The following is a 15747-nucleotide window of genomic DNA, read 5'->3' as shown; positions in this document are numbered from 1 at the left end:
GAGGGTCTCTGAGGAGTAAGAGAAACACATAGCTCAAGCCGAGAAGAGTAGGGCACCAACCAAAGGTAAATGCCAGCCAGCCGTCCTGCCCCGTCTGCTGCCGGAACGCTGACGGGCGCAGACGGGCTGACTCTGGCGTGACTCTGGCGCTGAGGAGGCGCGTCCGCAAACGCGACCGCTAGCGCGGAGAACGACCGTTTCCTTAAGTACAGGAGACTGGAGCGCTCTCACCGCTCTCGCCCCCTCACCCAATATGGCCGCCGTAGAATCTGTTTGCTCTGCACCTCGATCTTCAGCCCTAAAGTCGGCTGGGATCGTCAAAGCAAGGCGAAAATGGTGCCAAGTGGGTGCCAGGTGTGCTGAGTGCAAGCAGTGTGAAAATTCAACAATTTAGAAGTAAAATTCGGCGATTTTTAAAAGTACAAAAACGTTGCACGCAGTAGCTCTAAATTGCTCCTAGCGTGTTCTGATGACAGACAAAGTGTTGGCAAGGCTCTAGAATCACGCGCCTGCCTCCTAGGGGCTCCTTAAGTACAGGAGACTGGAGCGCTCTCACCGCTCTCGCCCCCTCACCCAATATGGCCGCCGTAGAATCTGTTTGCTCTGCACCTCGATCTTCAGCCCTAAAGTCGGCTGGGATCGTCAAAACAAGGCGAAAATGGTGCCAAGTGGGTGCCAGGTGTGCTGAGTGCAAGCAGTGTGAAAATTCAACAATTTAGAAGTAAAATTTGGCGATTTTTAAAAGTACAAAAACGTTGCACGCAGTAGCTCTAAATTGCTCCTAGCGTGTTCTGATGACAGACAAAGTGTTGGCAAGGCTCTAGAATGTAGGCCAGGGGACCAGGACTAAGGGCCAACACAAAACGACCATACACATACACAGCTGGGCACATATGCAGGAATAACACACAAACATAATGACATTGCCCAGCCTGCATGCAAACCTGTGCACAGCATCACACCCTTTGCTGGCAGTGTACCCCAACCTGACATGACAACAACGTAGCCAACAATAGAAAACCACTAAAAAAAGAACTGCATGACAGGTAAAAGAGCCAACACAGATAACACAAGTATCAGTGTCTGAATGGACTGAAGACCCTGTCACCCCTGTTTAAAAATGTGATGTGGGCAAAGAGCTTTTTCAATATTGAAGTGACATATAGAGCATGGGGCACAGGCAACCAAATGCACACACCAAAAGAACTTTTAACAGCAAGGACACTGACAAAACACACACAAGGAGTAACTGTCTATATTCACATATTGCACAGATGTGACAGTAGAACAACAGTACACAAGAGCAAGGCAGAAAATGCTGATCTGCAAGATAATCTGCACAGGCAAACTACAAACAGGATTGCCAGTGGGCATGGCACACGGGAGAGCACAGCACAGCAGAGCAACAGGGCCAGTGTCCATGGCACAGGTGAGAGTACAACACAGCAGAGCAACAGGGCCAGTGTCCAGGGCAGGTGGCACAGCAGGTACAGGCGAGGCTGCACAGGGGAGACCCCAACACAGCAGAGCAAAAGGGCCAGTGTCCATGGCACAGGTGAGAGTACAACACAGCAGAGCAACAGGGCCAGTGTCCATGGCAGGGGACACAGCAGGTACAGGAGAGGCTGCACGGGGGAGACCAAAACACAGCAGAGCAACAGGGGCAGTGTCCATGGCACAGGTGAGAGTACAACACAGCAGAGCAATAGGGCCAGTGTCCATGGCACAGGTGACAGTACAACACAGCAGAGCAACAGGGCCAGTGCTCATGTCACAGGTGAGAGTACAACACAGCAGAGCAACAGGGCCAGTGTCCATGACACAGGGGAGAGTACAACACAGCAGAGCAACAGGGCCAGTGTCCAGGGCACAGGTGAGAGTACGACACAGCAGAGCAACAGGGCCAGTGTCCAGGGCAGGTGGCACAGCAGGGACATGGGAGGCTGCACAGGGGAGCCCCCAACACAGCAGAGCAACAAGGCCAGTGTCCATGGCAAAGGTGAGAGTACAACATAGCAGAGCAACAGGGCCAGTGTCCAAGGCACAGGTGAGAGTACAAATGCAAAACAACAGTTGATGGACAGAATGCAGAATAATGTCATACATTCACCCCAGTACAGAGATCTGGGCCTAAATCCATCGTTTTTTTGCACTCCACAGGGCCAGTGTCCATGGCACAGGGAAGAGTACAACACAGCATAGCAACAGGGCCAGTGTCCATGGCACAGGGAAGAGTACAACACAGCAGAGCAACAGGGCTAGTGTCCATGGCACAGGTGAGAGTACAACACAGCAGAGCAACAGGGCCAGTGTCCATGGCACAGGTAAGAGTACAACACAGCAGAGCAACAGGGCCAGTATCCATGATGTAGTGTAGTTCCTATATTCTCAATAGGCTCTGTGCATTGGAATAACATAAACAATAGTTTAGACGTAAGACTGAAGTCGACTAGGTCTCTATTGAATATGTTAGACTTGATTGTGAATGCCAGCTAGCTCAGAGGTCACTAGAAACTTTCTCGAATAAACAAGAAGGGATTAGTCTCTGTCAACCATATAACATGACAACTTTGTTCCCCAAGAATAAGAAATATAGCTTCAGAGTCGTGGAAGCAATAGATGGTTATTTCACTCATTCAATCGTGCATGCTTCGTTTCACCAGGGTTTTTGCAGAGAAATAGAGAGACGGGCGTTTTCAATAAAAAGGTTATTTATTGAGCAGTCTTCTTTCTCATGCAAGAGAAGTGAATTGCTATAATCGTAATACTTGCTATGAAGTAAAGTGCGTACAGTAAAAAGAGTATTATGAAATAATACTGTAAAAGCATTATATGGTTTCTAAGCCATAAGATACATAAAATAGATAAAATACATACAATGATAAATAATGACTAAAAGTTTTCAACTGGTGCATCTAAAATACGCCTACCCCAGTGTACCTAACCTAAGTCTAGTACAAGGGAAGAAGTAAGTGAGGTGTAGCTTGAGTTAAATAGTTTCTGCCAAGAATCTATCCAAGAATTCTCTAAGGGTCTAATCAGCTCCATAGCTTGGTAATAGAATGAAGGAGGTCTTGTATCTCTCTCTCAGGACTCGATCTCCCAGTAACACGCAAAGGTAGCAGGGAAACACTGGAGCTGGATTTCTCGGCAGGAGAAAAGACAGCGTCTCTCTCAGTGCGTCAGCTGGAGGGTCGGCTTCCTTCGGCACTCGCTACAGCAGGGCGTTGGGCAAGTAGTTAGTCGGTCCCGAGTTTGACGTAAGGGTGGACATAATAACGTCACTAAGAACTCGAAGTTCTTTACACGCTCCAGGAGTTCTGGGACAAACCAATACTGAAGCAGGGGGAAGTCCCGTACTGCTGAAGGCTGGTTGTCTACAAGAACTCGTTGTACTCTAGGAGCTTAGTGGAAGTAGCCATGCCGTATTCGGACTGCATTGGCTGTGTCTAAATATGGTTATGATTCTTATGCCTATATAAGGATATTATAAGTTATACCTATATAAGGGCATGAATCGGGAAAATTACACTAGAGTCCTAGATTCGTTTACAACAATGGCACAGGTGAGAGTACAACTCAGCAGAGCAACAGGGCCAGTGTCCATGGCACAGGTGAGAGTACAACACAGCAGAGCAACAGAGCCAGTGTCCATGGCACAGGTGAGAGTACAACACAGCTGAGCAACAGGGCCAGTGTCCAGGGCACAGGTGAGAGTACAACACAGCAGAGCAACAGGGGCAGTGTCCATGGCACAGGTGGGAGTACAACACAGCAGAGCAACAGGGCCAGTGTCCATGGCACATGGGAGAGCACAACACAGCAGAGCAACAGGGCCAGTGTCCAGGGCACAGGTGAGACTCCAACACAGCTGAGCAACAGGGCCAGTGTCCAGGGCAGGTGTCACAGCAGGTACATGTGAGGCAGCACAGGGGAGGCTCCAACACAGCAGAGCAACAGGGCCAGTGTCCATGGCACAGGGGAGAGTACAACACAGCAGAGCAACAGGGCCAGTGTCCAGGGCAGGTGGCACAGCAGGTACATGAGAGGCTGCACAGTGACTGTGTTTCACTGTACCCTTCCATGACCAGCAACACACCCAGGTGGCAAACAATGAGCAGGACTAGCACACCTGTATGAGAGACAGGTGTATGAGGGGGACTGCCACTCACATTTAGCTGTCAGGCGGACTTGGAGCTGGCTGTGTGTCGGGGACAGCAGGAACACTTGACTGGGGAGTCAGAGGCTCAGGTAATGTAGGGCTAAAAGTCGTTTGGCAAGCTGGAGGGCTGTTTGGACCAGGTGGTATAGTGGTAGGCAGAGGTGGAGTCATGCAGACCTGTGACACAGTGTGGGTGCGAGAGGTTGGAGGGGTACCCTTCCACTTTTTGGGAATACAAAATGGCTTCCCAGTCTTGGGTTTAATGGGAACTAGTGATGACACAACAGGCACACACACCAACTGTCCTGCATCAGGTTCAGACACTGGCACTACCTCTGGTGATGTGCTGGATCCTGCGGAACGTTTTATCTGGCTACGCCTCTGGACCACCTTCCCCTGTTTGCCAGGTGTCCCACCTACACTGCCCTCCTTTGCCTCTTTTCCAGGGGTGGTCCCTACAGTGACCTCCTTTGCCTCTTTGCCAGGGGTGGCCCCAGCAGTGTCCTCCTTTGTCTCTTTGCCAGGGGTGGCCCCTACAGTGCCCTGCTCCACCTGCTTCACTGGGCTTGGAATTGGAGTTGATGTGGTGGGGGATGTGGCCCTGGGCCCTTCCTAGGTGTACGCTTGCTATACAGCACCTCCTCAGTGGGCACAGACACTGCACGCCTAGCTCTGCGTGAAGGTTTAGGAACAGGACACTCCTTTGCTGGTGATGCCTCTGAGGCATGTGAGCCTGATGTCAGCCTCATTGCTTTTTCGGCCTTGCTCTTCCTTGACGGGCTCTTGTCCTTGCATTCTGGGGTGGCTCTGCTCTTCTGTGGGGATGGTGTCTGTGGGCTGGACCACTTGGGTTGTGTCTGCTGTGTGCTCCTTGTGCTGTATTGTGTCTGTGACGCATGCGAACGGTGGTCACTGTCCTCTGAGGTGGCCACTGACTGGGGGGTGGACAAAGGCACCTGAGCAGGAATGGGAGAATGTGCCTGTTGAAGGGCAGACGTCACTGCGGATGACAAAGCCTGGACTGTACAGTGTAGCCCACCCACGTCATAGTGTATGCCCTCCATGTAGGCAACCACCTGCCCTAATTTCTTGTCATGGTCACTAAAGGCATTGAGCAGGGCGGTCTGGCCCACACAAAGCTGGCGCAGGAGCTCTACAGATTCAGCATTGAGGGCAGCAGGGGGGACAGGTGCAGGGTCAGCAGTGCCAGGTGTGAATGTAACTCGCCCCCTCTTACTGACACGGACACAGGCAGCACCAGATGAAGTAGATGGGAGGCTGGGCACTGGCCCCTGAGTGGTAGATGATGTTGCAGACTCCCCATCCCCTGTGCCTGCCAACATGGAGGCATCACCGCTGGCATCAGATGATGAAGTACTCTGTGTCTCAGCCACTGATTCTTCCTGCATACTTCGGTCCCCTTCAGATGTACAGGTGAGCTCTGTGTTCCTGGCCTCCGGTGCAGCTGTGGTGCTACTCTCGCCACCACTGGTTTCTGGCTCCTGTTCCTCCGTGTCCACTGGCGATTCTGCATGAGACAGAGATGCAGGGTTGTGTTAATGTCATCATCAGGACAAAGCAATCCAATCAATGCAGTACAGGGGATTCCCAAATCAACATGGTGACCACCACACCCTGCAACCACATTGCAAAAACACACTACATAGACCACAACAGTGCCTGTAACACTGAATATCTGCCATGACTGAGCCAGGTTGAGGCCACACAGCACAACACCTTGCCCGTGGATGAAGTGTACCAGGCACACAACTTGCCCTGCCCGCTCCTATCATGTCCCAACACTCATTGCCACTGACAGACCTTCAGGGAACAGGAGGGACAACACACACACCTATTAAGACTGTCTCCTCGCCAGAAGGGTAGATCAAGAAGAAGGTACAAGCTAAGAAACCCTTGCTGGAAAACTTCACTGCGATTTCTAGTGGCAGCGTTGCGGAGGTCCGCCATCTTGGGAATGCGGAAGTAATTCCGTTTTTTGCCTGGCGGTTTACTTTGCAGTTGTTCCTAGAGCATCTGTATTTCGCGCACGCGCGCAATTCGTGCTGCGCACTTCAACTGAAGAATTTACCGGAGAAGAGTGTTTCCTCACGCTCTCTTCAGAGAAAATTCTCCTTTCGACCAGAGTTTAGTCAGACAAGGCTTCCGAACTGAAACCTCAAGGAAAGTAACAAGTTACGTTTTCTTAGAATGAAAAAAGACATTTCCTAATTCACCTTTTTTCCCTCAGTAATCTTGCGACCTGGAAGTATCACGACGTCGGAGTCAAGAGAAGTAGCCGTGAGGAGGAGTCGGAGTTTTGGGAATACTTCAGTCAAGAGAAGTTCCCTCAAAGACTTTCAAGTAAGCGTAGCAATTTTGGGTTATTCAAGAGAAGTCTCAAGGCAATGAACTAAAGATGCAGTGGACTCACTTTGGCAAGGAAGCTGAAGAGAGTTTGCGTCTAGAGCCTATCAGAGACTGTTTTGAAGAGAAACTTTGATAAAAAACTTTGAAGCTTCAGAGTATGCCAAAATAGTAAGACTTGTTTTGAAAAGACTTGCTCCATAAGGAGCTTTCGGGAGAATTCCAGTATAAAGAGACATTTTACAGTTCTGAGTGCAAGACTTTGAGTATCGCAGTTCAGAGTGTGTTTGAAGCATCGAATCTAGTCAAGAAAATTCCAAAGACCATTGAGTGTTCTTCCAGTGAACCAGTAGTAACACTTCAGACATTACATATAAGAGAGTGGCTATCTTCCTAGTCTGTTTGGGTAAGGCTTGGAGTTCATAGAAGATAATCTAGAGCAGAGTAACTTAAAATGTTAAGTAGAGAGGGTTAAAGAATTGTCTTTTCCTTTTCAGCGAGTCCAATCTGAAGACTCCCGAGGCAGACCAGTCGAGGAAGAAGTCTCTCTTGTTTTGTCTGTCCACTTCCCCTTTCCCTTGCGGGTTAGGACTAGAGACTGTAATATCTAAGCGGTTTCTGGTCTTGGCTTGAGGGGGACTGAGGAAAAAGCTTCTGTTCCTGAGGGGGCCGAACCAGTGTATCCTTTACGGTTCTGACAGATTGAAGTGCCCGCCTCTTATTGAGGAATCAGGTCCCCTCCCGGACAGAATGGCGGAAGGCTTCGACTTAAAGACTTTAAATGAAGTTTTAGGTAGTATGCAGGTGCAGTTAAATAACGCTTTAGAGGAAAACAAGGCCTTAAGGGAGGAAGTTAAAAGATCTAGTTTAGAGACCATGCAAACTCGTCAGAGGTTAGAAAGTTTAGGGACGGCAGGGTCGTTACCTAGAACCTCGACACCACAGCAGTCATCCTCGTCAGGGATTTCAACTCAAGTAATTCATTCCATCTCCCCAGTCATTCCTTTAGCACCCCCAGAGAGGTATGGGGGTGATCCGATGAAGGCCCAGATTTTTCTGACGCAGTGTTCCTTACACTTTCTGTGTCGTCCTGTAATTTTCACTGATGATCAGGCTAAGGTAGCGTTCATATTGTCTTATCTGACGGGAGATGCGGCTGCTTGGTCCATGTCATTGGTCACCAAAAAAGATCCGATCCTAACCAATTATGAAAACTTCAAAGTGGAGTTTGCCCGAATTTTTGATCGACGATCCTGTGCACAATCTACCGATAATGAGCTGCTGGACCTTAAGCAAGGAAGTCGAGATTTGGTTGGATATTTGGCTAACTTTAATAAGTTAGTAGTGGAAACTAACTGGCCGGAGGAGAAAAGAGCGGCAATTTTTTACAGAGGCCTTCGGGACGAGTTAAAAGATGCTCTTGCCCAAATTCCGCAACGACCCACAGAAGTTTCTGCTCTCATGGACTTGGTCTTACAGTTGGATCATAGGTTAAATGAACGAAAACATGAAAAAAGAAAAGACTTTCGTCCCATACCTCCTCGATTTGACCGAATAAGAAGTGAATCTCAAAAGAGTTCAGAGGCATCGTCAGTTGAAGAACCCATGCAAATTGGATCAGTTCGAGGTCCTTTGTCAAAGGAAGAAAAAGGGAGACGGAGGAACTCGCAATTGTGTTTATATTGTGGTGTGTCTGGGCATTTCGTCAGGGAATGTCCAAAAAGGTTGAAAACTCCGCTGCCAGTAAAAGATCGGCTTCGCCCGTAGAGAGAGTTGCACGGGTAGAAGCCAGGTAGAATCACAGCATATTATGAATACCCTCCAGTCTGCTGCTCCACATTTAATCGCAACTTTTGTGGTGAGATTTTGAGATCAAGAGATTAAAGAGTATCTGTCATGATTGACTCTGGGGCAACAGGCAACTTTTGTGACTTAAAATATGCTCGACGACATGGCATTCAATTTGTGAAGAAGGCTACTCCTGAACCAGTGCGAGCAGTGGATGGCACCAACTTGTCCTCGGGGCCCATCACTCATGAAACCGAGTTGGTCCAATTAACAGGATTAAAAGGACATTCGGAGTATATCACTTTTAACTTGATCGATGCTCCACAGTTCCAGTTAATATTGGGGCTTCCTTGGTTGACGGAGCACAATCCAAGGATCGATTGGAGTTAAAGAACAATAGAAATGACCTCACCTTACTGTGTTGAACATTGTTTTGGCACTGAGAAGATTCCAGAAGATGAGTCACAGGTCAAGATCTTAGCCTCTGTTCACCCGGCCCAAATCTGTGCGGTGGAAGTAAAATCAATCCCAGCGGAGTATCAGGACTTAGCAACGGTGTTTGATAAAAAGAAGGCAGAAACACTTCCTCCGCATCGTCCTTACGACTGTAAGATAGACATTGAGCCTGGAGCAATTTTGCCCTGCAGTCGAATTTATGCACTCACAGAGACGGAGAATCGGTTTTTGAAAGAGTACTTAGACAAATACTTGGCCAATGGATTTATTCGTCCTTCACAGTCTCCTGTCTCCTCGCCTCTTTTTTTTTATTCCAAAGCGAGATGGAGATCTGCGGGCCTGTATTGACTACAGAGCATTAAATCAGGTGACTGTCAAGAATAGGTACCCGCTCCCACTAATCTCAGTACTGTTGGATCAGGTCAAGAATGCTAAGGTCTATACCAAGCTGGACCTTAGGGGGGCATACCATCTAATCAGAGTAGCCTCGGAAGATGAGTGGAAAACTGCGTTTCAAACTCGTTATGGGCTATTCGAATACCAGGTGATGCCATATGGCCTTTGGAATGCTCCTGCAGCCTTCCAACATTTTGTGAACGACGTGTTGAGAGAGTTTTTGGATCGAGTGGCTGTGGTTTACATCGATGATATTTTGATCTTCTCCAACAGTCTGGAAGAACACATTCCTCATGTGAGGGCAATTTTGAGTAAGTTACTGGAGAATCATCTATATGTCAAGTTGGAAAAGTGCGCCTTCCATGTTACCAGAGTTGAGTTTCTGGGTTTTGTGCTATCTCCTGAAGGACTGAGTATGGATGTCACAAAAATTAAAGCGGTCCAGGATTGGCCCTCTCCCAGGTCTGTAAAGGAAGTGCAGAGTTTTCTGGGGTTTTCGAACATCTACAGACGGTTCATCTCCGATTTTTCACAGAAGGTAACCCCCATTACTCGGCTCCTTAAGAAGGGAATCAAGTTTGAATGGAAGGAAGAAGCTGAGGAGGCTTTTCAATTTCTGAAAAAATCATTCACTCGAGCTCCAATATTGTTACATCCACGAACTGAAGACCCCTTCTATGTAGAAGCTGACGCTTCTGATGTTGCCATAGGAGGAATTTTGTCTCAGCGACATCCCATTTCAGGTCAGCTTCATCCTGTGGTGTAATACTCTCGAAAGTTAAATCCTCCTGAGTGTAATTATTCTATCGCTGACAAGGAGCTTTTGGCCATGAAGAGTGCCTTTGTGGAATGGCGCCACTATTTAATGGGAGCGAGGCATAAAGTGACAGTCTTTACGGACCACAGAAATTTACAGTTCCTCAAGTCAGCACGAACCTTAACTGCGAGGCAATTGCGGTGGTCATTGTTTTTTGCGGACTTTGACTTCGTCATTACCTTTCGTCCCGGTAAGAGTAATGCCAAAGCAGATGCATTGTCAAGGATTGATTCGACCACTTCAGAGAAAATTGAAAGAGAGGAACAGAGCATCATTCCGAAGGAGAAGATTGTCATGGTGACTACAGCAAGTGATCTGGGTGACAAGGTGCAGAAAAGTATGTCCATTCAAGAAATGAAAGATTGGTCTCAGAAGGAGGAAGGTCGTGAAATTAAGAATGGTTTGCCATATCAAGATCAACGTTTGTTCCTGCCGACACCAGAGCTCCAAGAAAAAGCATTGGAATCTTGTCATGATCACTTATTGGCAGGGCATAAAGGAATTCTCAAGACCACAGAGTTGGTGGAAAGGAACTTTTGGTGGCCAGACATGAGACCGCAGATTCGGCAATATGTAACTACCTGTGAGAGGTGCTTGCGAGGGAAAGCAGATAGGAGATCACCTCAAGGGAAGTTAAGGCCCTTACCGGTGCCGCCTCACCCCTGGCACACGGTGTCGATGGATTTGATAGTGGAACTACCCTCTAGCCTAGGGTTCACCACAATTTTAGTGTTTGTCGATGTATTCTCTAAAATGGCACCCTTCATCCCTTTAAGAAAGGTTCCTGATGCACCCACCTTGGCACAGCTTTTTTCCCAGCATGTTGTGCGGTTGCATGGGATTCCCAAGATCCTGGTTTCGGACAGGGGAACTCAGTTTGTTTCGCATTTTTGGAAGGCTTTCACCCACAGGCTAGGAATAGACACTCGGTTCTCCACAAGCTACCATCCAGAAACGGATGGCCAGACGGAGAGAGTGAATGAGGAACTTGAGCAGTACCTGCGGCTATACCTATTGGATCAAAAGATGGAATGGTCTGAGATGGTGTGGGCAGCGGAGTTTGCTTATAATAACTCGGTTCACTCTTCTACTGGTTATTCGCCTTTCTATATAAATTATGGTAGGCACCCTACCCTAATTGTGGAAAAAGAAGAGAGTTCAGTCCCTGCAGTGAATGACATAGTCTCTAGAGTGCAGAGATCCCTTGCTCAAGTTAAAGAAAATCTGTCCAAAGCCAAGGAATCGTATAAAAAACATGCTGATAAAAAAAGGAGAGAAGACCCAGTTTTTTGTCCTGGAGAAAAGGTGTGGTTGTCCACAAAAAATTTGAAATTAAAAACTAATCGGAAATTCCAACCCCGATTTTTAGGGCCCTTCACTGTGGAGAAAATGTTAGGTCCTGTAACGGTTAGGCTACACTTACCCTCTTCTCTGAAAATTCATCCTACCTTTCATGTTTCTTTGATTAAGAAAAGTCCAGCGCATTTGAGAGTAGGCTTGACTCCTAAGCCAGTTCAGATAGATGGTGAGGAAGAGTTTGAAGTACATAACATTTTAGACTCAAGGTTCAGAAAAGGCACACTATACTATTTGGTTGACTGGAAGAACTTTGGTCCAGAGGAAAGATCTTGGGAGCCTAGTGAAAACATACATGCCCCAAAATTGCTCCGAGACTTCCATAAGCTTCATCCTTCAAAACCCAGGGTGGGGAGAGCATCCTTGGTGGGAGGTACTGTCAGTATCCGTCCATCTCCTCGCCAGAAGGGTAGATCAAGAAGAAGGTACAAGCTAAGAAACCCTTGCTGGAAAACTTCACTGCGATTTCTAGTGGCAGCGTTGCGGAGGTCCGCCATCTTGGGAATGCGGAAGTAATTCAGTTTTCTGCCTGGCGGTTTACTTTGCAGTTGTTCCTAGAGCGTCTGTATTTCGCGCACGCGCGCAATTCGTGCTGCGCACTTCAACTGAAGAATTTACCGGAGAAGAGTCTTTCCTCACGCTCTCTTCAGAGAAAATTCTCCTTTCGACCAGAGTTTAGTCAGACAAGGCTTCCGAACTGAAACCTCAAGGAAAGTAACAAGTTACGTTTTCTTAGAATGAAAAAAGACATTTCCTAATTCACCTTTTTTCCCTCAGTAATCCTGCGACCTGGAAGTATCACGACGTCGGAATCAAGAGAAGTAGCCGTGAGGAGGAGTCGGAGTTTTGGGAATACTTCAGTCAAGAGAAGTTCCCTCAAAGACTTTCAAGTAAGCGTAGCAATTTTGGGTTATTCAAGAGAAGTCTCAAGGCAATGAACTAAAGACGCAGTGGACTCACTTTGGCAAGGAAGCTGAAGAGCGTTTGCGTCTAGAGCCTATCAGAGACTGTTTTGAAGAGAAACTTTGATAAAAAACTTTGAAGCTTCAGAGTATGCCAAAATAGTAAGACTTGTTTTGAAAAGACTTGCTCCATAAGGAGCTTTCGGGAGAATTCCAGTATAAAGAGACATTTTACAGTTCTGAGTTCAAGACTTTGAGTATCGCAGTTCAGAGTGTGTTTGAAGCATCGAATCTAGTCAAGAAAATTCCAAAGACCATTGAGTGTTCTTCAAGTGAACCAGTAGTAACACTTCAGACATTACATATAAGAGAGTGGCTATCTTCCTAGTCTGTTTGGGTAAGGCTTGGAGTTCATAGAAGATAATCTAGAGCAGAGTAACTTAAAATGTTAAGTAGAGAGGGTTAAAGTATTGTCTTTTCCTTTTCAGCGAGTCCAATCTGAAGACTACCGAGGCAGACCAGTCGAGGAAGAAGTCTCTCTTGTTTTGTCTGTCCACTTCCCCTTTTTCTTGCGGGTTAGGACTAGAGACTGTAATATCTAAGCGGTTTCTGGTCTTGGCTTGAGGGGGACTGAGGAAAAAGCTTCTGTTCCTGAGGGGGCAGAACCAGTGTATCCTTTACGGTTCTGACAAAGACATGACAGTCCACAATGCCAAGTTGGCCACACCAAGCACCATGTGGTACTCTGGGGCACCTTGTTGTCAGATGTGTGGCCCTCACCAATCATGGTGCATGCAAAGTAGGAATACATGAATTTACACTTAGGTAGTGGACCCTGCTGTTCACCCCTAATAGATTCCCCACACTATCCCAATGCTGAATGACCATGTGGATCCTAACACATCTGGCTATGAGAAAGCACAGCAGGGAGGATCAGCTTTGTAAGGCCTGTTTGGCACAATGCCTGACACTAGAACACATCCCAGCAGCCAGTCACATGACACAGCACAGCACCAGCACATGAACATTACATGGGCCACCACTGCCACAGGCCCTGTGCACATGCATCCGCTCCCAGCCAAAGTCATCCTCCCCAAATACTCACCCCTGCCTTGCTGGCGATGCTCCTTCAGACGTGCATCCAGCTTCGGATTAGTCACTGCCAATATGCAGACCATCAGTGGTGTTAAGTTGCGCCGTGCCACACGCCCAGTGCACGTTTAACGCCCCAATGTCATCTCTGCCATGTTCTTTTCCCAGCCGGCTGATGTTATCCCACCTCTTGTGGCAGTTGGTGCGTCGTCTGTTGGCTACCCCCAGGGCTCGAACCTTTGCTGCAATGGCCCTCCAAACGGCCTTACTCTGGTGTACCTTGAGCTGCAGGTATGGGAGAAAAGAAGGGTAAATGACCAGTTACACAGTGTCATGTACCAACATCTATCAGAACAGTAGCAAGACACAGACTCAGGACCTATTGTAATCTCCCTCCATCCCAAACTGGGGGACAACTCACAAGGGCACTCTGCATGGGCCAAACAGAAGTGATTGCATGCATACATGAGGGCGTAGAGGGTCCCTGATAATCTCACACACATGCAGGATGACTGCACTGAACCACTATTGGGACACACACATTCCCTCGCCCTGGAGACAGCTTGTTTGTCAGTGTATGACACAACCCCACACCCTTAGGCATATACTGCAGCAGCACAACTACATGTCTGACACCCCCCTGCCCTACAGCTCCCTTAATGATGACTTAGCACTACGTTGGGGCCACCATACAGCCTTGGGTAATGTGTCAGCACCTCGTCCACTAGGACCTCCAGCTCCTCGCTTGTGAATGGACTGGCAGGGATCTTCTCTGTCCTTGCCATCCCTGTGGACATGGAACACCTGTGGTTCAAGTGAGTGGTGAGGGGTCCCAGGCAGCAGGCACTTGAGGCAGCAGCAGGAGAGTGTTCCAGGCAGCAGGCTCTGTGAGCAGTGGAAATGTGAGTCTCAGTCCCACAGATTTATAGCCCCCTGGGGTGGAATGTAAGTTGCAAAGCTGCAACAATTGGTTGTCCAGGTCTGCCTCATTCAAAAGCATCCAAAGATCTCCTCCGTGGTGACGGAGCACGCCTTCCGCGATTTTCAAAACTGCATCATGCCACTGCAATCATCGTTCCAATTGGCTGTAGGCAATGCGCCATGGCGGTGTAGCACCGCCGTTGCCAGGTGGTAGTTACCGCGATTTGGGTGGCGGAGCATGCCCACTGCCATATACCCATGTCTCCATGCTAATGGCTACCACTCTTGTGTAGGGGGTGGTGCTGGTGTCAAACCGCCGTTGCCAGGCGGTAGCCACCGCGATTTGGATGGTGGAGAATGCCCATCGCCATATACCCATGTCTCCAAGCAAATGTCTACCGCACTTGTGTAGGGGGTGGTGCTGGTGTCACACCGCTGTTGCCAGGCGGTAGCTACCACGATTTGGATGGCGGAGCATGCCCACAGCCATATACCCATGTCTCCATGCCAATGGCTACCGCACTTGTGTAGGGGGTGGTGCTGGTGTCAAACTGCCGTTGCCAGGCGGTAGCTACCGCAATTTGGGTGGCAGAGCATGCCCACCGCCATATACCCATGTCTCCATGCCAATGGCTACCACACTTGTGTAGGGGGTGGTGCTGGTGTCACACCGCAGTTGCCAGGTGGTAGCTACTGCGATTTGGATGGTGGAGCATGCCCACCGCCATATACCCATGTCTCCATGCCAATGGCTACCGCACTTGTGTAGGAGGTGGTGCTGGTGTCACACTGCTGTTGCCAGGCGGTAGCTACCGCAATTTGGGTGGCAGGGCATGCCCACCACCATATACCTATGTCTCCATGCCAATGGCTACCGCACTTGTGTAGGGGGTGGTGCTGGTGTCACACCGCCGTTGCCAGGTGGTAGCTACCGCGATTTTGGGCATATGCAATGGCAATGTCCATCGTGAACACTGCATCAGTACAGAGCAGCAACAAGGTTAAGGGCACATCATTGTGCACACAATGCCATTATTCCATATAATTCACAGGTGGACGCAAGTTATGTGTGACGCACATTGGTCTGTGGTCCCTGCCATTTCACTTATGCATTTGATGTTTGATGATGATTCACAGTGTTAAGCTGATGTCAATAATGTGTGAGAAATCAATGTGTTGTGGGTCAGTGCTGACCTTGGCAAGGCTTGTCTCACTGTATGGTGTTGTTACTTACTTGTGCTACCATATGGTGGTGAGTGGACAGTGGCAGTGTCCCAGCTGCTTTAACGGCGCTAGCGCTAACGCGACCTGTGGTGTAAATTTACACATGCTTTTAACTGTGAGGGGGCATAGGGAGGAGAGCGATTAGGCTCCCTTCGTGTTTGTTTTTTTAAATTCACTTGTGCACTGTACTCTTCTGCTGGACTGTTGTGTCTCCTGCTGGCAGCTACCCCGCAGGTATTTTTAAAAACGTTCACTGGTGGCACTGTTGG

The 15747-nt window shown here is 48.4% G+C and overlaps 1 pseudogene; it reads right to left on the bottom strand.

Moving 5' to 3' along the window:
- Positions 1-15747, bottom strand: part of LOC147707541 (uroplakin-1b-like) — a 46193-nt pseudogene that overhangs the window by 17981 nt on the left and 12465 nt on the right.

Source organism: Lissotriton vulgaris, chromosome 6, assembly GCF_964263255.1.
Source record: "Lissotriton vulgaris chromosome 6, aLisVul1.2, whole genome shotgun sequence".
Classification (NCBI taxonomy): Eukaryota; Metazoa; Chordata; class Amphibia; order Caudata; family Salamandridae; genus Lissotriton; species Lissotriton vulgaris.
The sequence above is the reverse complement of the archived record's forward strand: the minus strand, read 5'-3'. Positions and strand labels throughout refer to the sequence as shown.